The sequence below is a fragment of the Triticum dicoccoides genome, chromosome 5B, assembly GCF_002162155.2.
Source record: "Triticum dicoccoides isolate Atlit2015 ecotype Zavitan chromosome 5B, WEW_v2.0, whole genome shotgun sequence".
NCBI classification, from domain to species: Eukaryota; Viridiplantae; Streptophyta; class Magnoliopsida; order Poales; family Poaceae; genus Triticum; species Triticum dicoccoides.
This window is the reverse complement of record NC_041389.1, coordinates 461,558,355-461,563,699: the sequence shown is the minus strand read 5'-3', so window position 1 is coordinate 461,563,699 and position 5,345 is coordinate 461,558,355.

Here is a 5,345-nt window from a genome sequence, read left to right as displayed (position 1 = left end):
AATATCTCTTCTCATCGGCAATGTTGTCGTCCCTCCCCTCACCTGCTCACCATCCTTCTCCTTTCCATTGTCCCTTTCCTCTAATCCTGCTCTTGATCCGTCCTCCACAGTCGACGAAGACAACAAAGTCAAATCAAGGTGCCACCATGGTCTGATCATGTTGTTTGGAAAGATATATTGGTCAGCCTTATGTCGATCCATGAGGCTATAGGTGTCAAAATCGTGAATTGTGGCTCCCACATCCTTGCTTAGACCTTTGGCATGGATCAGTTACCCCGGCTTCTAGGATTCCAGCCATTTTTCTCATTCCACTACCCTAGTGTATGCATGGTTGTCGCCTTTGAAAGTCGTACTCTGAATCTGACCTTCAACCAAGGCTCTTTCAGTCTGCTTCCCTTAAAGCTAGTCTGGAAGTTTTTTCCATGTTCTAGTTCTAATGTTTTGTTGATTTGCAAAGGTTGAAGTCCATATGTTGTTTCATTTGAGAGAAACATAAAAGAGAAACTTCTATATAGTAAATTTAGTTGGCTAGCGTGGATCTTAATGGAGTGATGGATATAAGGATAGGGGTATGGTGCACCCAAGTCTAGAAAAAACAGTCTCATTTTCATATACCTTTTGTTATATCCGGCACTGTTTTATTCCCGTTTCTTTTCGTGTGAAATCTCCTTCGCCACCTATATGGCGGTCCTTTGCCTTTTGAAATAAATTGGGGTCGTGCCCTAGAATTTGTGTGCCATACCATAAAAAAGACCTTCCACCAACCCGACTCTCATTATCCATACCAAAACGGTGCTTAGAGGATGGTCATCATTTTCGTCAACGTCGCCAAGACCCCTTCACCATCGTCTTAGGTGGTTGGGGTCGGCATTGTCATTGCCTTGCCGGAGAAGTCATCAAATCAACCCTCCTGGGCATACATCGTTCCCCGCTCCATTTTGACCCCCCCCCCCTTCTTCCTCCCCTCTTCGTCCTCCTCAGCACACTCATCTTCCCCCCATCAAATTGGATGCATGAAGAGGGATCTCGCCCTAAAACCATATACTTAGCGAAAGATTTATCCATGCGAAATTAGGTCAGATAAAACTTAAGGCTCATTTGGTGTAGATGATTTTTGAAGGGTTACTATGGGATTTTAACCATGTTTTTTTTCTATGTATGGTATTCGTTTCGTGAGAATGGAAGTATTATATTCCTTAGGATTGTGTCCATACCGGTCTAATTTCCAATGATTCATATCATTAGGTGGCACCTCATAAAAAATCCTAAGATTTGAATGGATAAGGCATCTCAAACCTTGATCTTTTTCATTGCTTTGATTTGAAAAACATGTAAACCGAATGAGCCCTTCACGGGGAAAAGTCGTGCTTTCTTAATCTTCCCTGCAATGAGCAAAGCCACGTTGAAAATGTTGTGTAAGTTGTATAAGCGTGACAACATAAATTAGGCTCTGGGCAATAATCAACCAGAAGCACATACAATAGCAAACATGCACATTGATAATGAAAAAATACCGTTACTTTTGCTTCTTGGATCAGTTGCTTAGCCCAAAGAAAAGGTTGCAGAAGCCAACTCCTGCACGGTGGCCCGTGGATATATCTACTCCCAAAATGTGTGCTCACAAAAGTAGTAAAGCTCCAGTAGTGTCCCCTAACGCTCGAACATTCCCCATCAAAACCTCCCGATCGCACTTGTAAATTACGCGGCTAAAAGTGACCGGCGCTGTTTAATTAGTTTATTTCCCACCCAGTGTCTCCGATTAGATCGCCCATAACTAGTTAACTGCGTGGCTAATGCCGCTGGCGAGGTAGCCGGCTGCCACTGTCGAGTGCGCTCACATTGTTCTGAACTTCTTTGTTTAATTACCAGTCACCCGTCAGCCGCTAAGCGCCAATTTTAAGGAATTAGTTAACAGTACCCTTGTTATTAGTGACCTGCCTGCAAGCGCAAGAGGAAGAGATCAACTGGAAACAGTAGCGCCAAGTGCCTCCAACAAGCATTCCAAATGTATCGGACGGGCACACTTGTCAGCCTTTGGAACTGTTGAAGAATAAATAAACTCTCCCAAATAATAGGGGGCCATGCCAGATTGCCAGTCGTCCTGATTCCAATTAATGCAAATGAGTGAAGATCTAACGAATGGACTGCAGTCTGCGGATGTGAAACAGGAAGACTCGAAGCTATAGACCGTAGAACGTGTAACTGGATTGAAGTAATTGGAAGCGAAGTTATGGACAAGTGTGACATGTGGAGTTCTACAACCGGCCGCAAGCAGGCTTTTAACCCCAAATGTGCAGGTCAGGTCAGCGATATGAATTGCCGTACGTACATTGGTACGGGACTCGATTAATTCTTGATCCAGCGATATGGAATACTAGGGACGTAGTAGTGGTAAAATTGATAAATTTGACCTATGGACGAAATCAAATCACAGAATGAATTGTCCGTGAAATTATTTAACGTGGCTGACCTTTTGTGTGACGCCCGATACAAAGGCGCCACACTACACTGTGCAACGCCTCACAGATAGGCGTTACACACCTGACCAGCGTCGCACCCGTGTGATTCAAAAATTACTAAGTCAGTGTGCAGCGCCTGAGAGATAGGCGCCACACTATACAGTGTAGCGCCTAGCTTCTAGGCGTTGCACTAGTGGTTGCTTCATTTTGTAGTGCAACCACTAGTGCAGCGCCTGAGAGCTAGGCGCCACAGTATACAGTGCAGCGCCTAGCTCTTAGGATCTGCACATTGACTTAGCAATTTTTAGGCAGTCTGGGGTGCAATGCTGGCCAGGCGTGTAGCGCCTATCTGTGAGACGTTGCACAGTGTAGTGTGACGCCTTCGTGTTGGGCGTCACACAAAAAGGTCAGCCGCGTGAAATAGTTTTACGGGCAGTTCATTTTGTGATTTGATTTCGTCCACAGATCAAATTTGTCAAATTTGCCCGTAGTAGTACTTCTTGAAGAGTTGGCTGTACTGGTCAATACTGGTAATTTAATATTTTTTATTACTCGAATTACCCCATTAAATGGAGTTTCAACTGAATTACGTACCCCATTTAGCGAAAGTTTTGACAGTTTTTACCCTTCAAAAGTATTTTTGGTTTCATGTAACTCCTCTAATGGTTTTTTTTTTCAGATAAAACGTTGACAGAGTTATGGCCATTATGATGCAACGCCCGCGACCAAATGCGGTGAAGAAGAATGAGGTGGAAGCAATAAACAAGGGAGTTGTGTGATGCGGCGGAGAAACTCATCAAGGCTAGCTAATTGCTGTGTAAGTACACATGACGACCGTGACAAAAAATCATGTCTGCCTAAGCCATTGACTGGTTTAGGCGCGGGAAAAATGACCGGACGGAATTTGTGACGTAGCATGCCACATATACCTGGCTAACAGAACCGTGATATATCGCTAAATGGTGTAAAAGCGAACAAAACTAGTGTTAGAGGGAGTAGAAACGGGTAGAACAGTTGCCAAATGGGTTAATCTAAATGAAAATATGTTAAATGAGTTATTTTATTAAAAAAAATCAAAGTGCAAACTAATCTATGGCCGGATGGTCAGGAGGACATATCCCCAGCCTACGAGGGTTTACGTTCTAGACTTAATATTGATGCTCATATTTTTCTAAATTCATATGGGTGTGTATATGCGTACATATGAGCGTCTGCGCCTGTACCGTGTTCAAAAAAAGAAAGAAAGAAAATGTCAAAGTAGGCGATAAAAACTGAAATCACATTAAAATGATTGCATAGAAAGTTAGAATCGTGACACTGATTTGGGTTGCATGTCTGAAGCTTGATAGACACCTATATTTCGCTAAATCAATTTCGACATACGAGTCTTAGGATTTGATCAAACGATAACCACATACTTGTCTGATAAAGCTCAGATAGATAAGGTTCCGTCGAAGAACTTGAGAGGTTTTCTGGCTCTCCTCGGTCTCAACTTCTCCAGGATGATGATATGTCTATCTAGATCGTGAAGGACGTCTTCTGGTGTGTGCATCCACCACTTCACTTACGTTGTTGCTTCAAGCTTCTGGGTTTCATCGAGATTGCTCCACTTAAATGGAGGCCCAGAGGCGACAACTATTTTGCTCACAGTATGTCGTCAATGGATGCAGAAGGGAGACATGCGGTGCAAAACAACAACAACAACAACTTGCGTGTAAGAAAAATCTTGTAAGGGCTGGTTTTAATCTACATTTGGCTTTTGACCTTTTCGCCAAAACGAAAAAAACTATTAGAAAAGAAGAAAGAACTTTTGCGCTCTAAAATGTTATCGATATTTTCTGAAACAAGAGAGTTTGTCTTCTTTTTTGGCGAAGCAAAACTTACTCTAGCATAATCCTCGTGTCGTATTTACACATACGACAAGAACAATACAAGTAAACCCTTGTCACAAGATATAGTGATTCTCTAAGGTGCAAAACGGTAAAACCCAACGGCGACTCTTTGGTTTTCCTCTCGTACCTGGCGGCTGCAACCCTAGCCGCCGCCAGGGGCCGATCTTCCAACGCCGTTCTCCGGCGGCTCCCCTCCGCCGGCGACTTCGGTCATTGGTGGTGAGGGGGGTCGCCGGATCCACGCGTGTGGATCGTTTTTACTCATCCGTAGTCTAGGTTTTTAGGTTGTTCATCGTCTTTGCTTCGGCGGCGACGATGACGATGCTGAATAAATATTCTTCGGATCCTTTCCTGACAAGGTCATCGGTCCTATGGTTGGGAATGGATCTGGAAATCAGTCTGTTCAAGCAAGGATGGCGTGGCGGCGGCGGCATCCTCGTGGTGGACCTGTGTCCTCGGGCTCCGTCGTTGCGACGACGTTTGCTCCAGCGTCGCCGTGGAGCTTGGGAGGTAGTCCAGAAGCGGATGCAGATTGTGGTCTGCATCGACGACATCTAGAATACGGAACGTGTGTTGGGTTCGTGGTTCGTGGATGGCAGGTATGGTTTCCTTCTTCGACGTCTTATCGTGGTGGGGTGCCAGATCTGGAGTTCGATGGCGTGTCCGGGGTGTTGCCCCGGTCTGATTCGTTCAACGTCAATGGCTTCATTTTTGGTGAGCCACCTTGGAGGTCCGCAAAGCTGGATATCAGCGATGGAGCCGCGTCGAGCTCGGGCGAGGAGGTGATCCGTCATTCTTTTTTTCGGTGGCTGCTGTGGTGGTGCCGGAGGCAGGTGACGGGCGTTAGTGTCAAGCTCAGAAATGTTCTGTTATCTTTTCAGTTTTGTCATGTCGGTTCTTACGTGACTTGTATTTTGTTCTTTATGATATGAATGAGACACGTATTACCATGAAAAAAAAATGCAAAACGGTAAAACTGACATAGCCGGTGAAA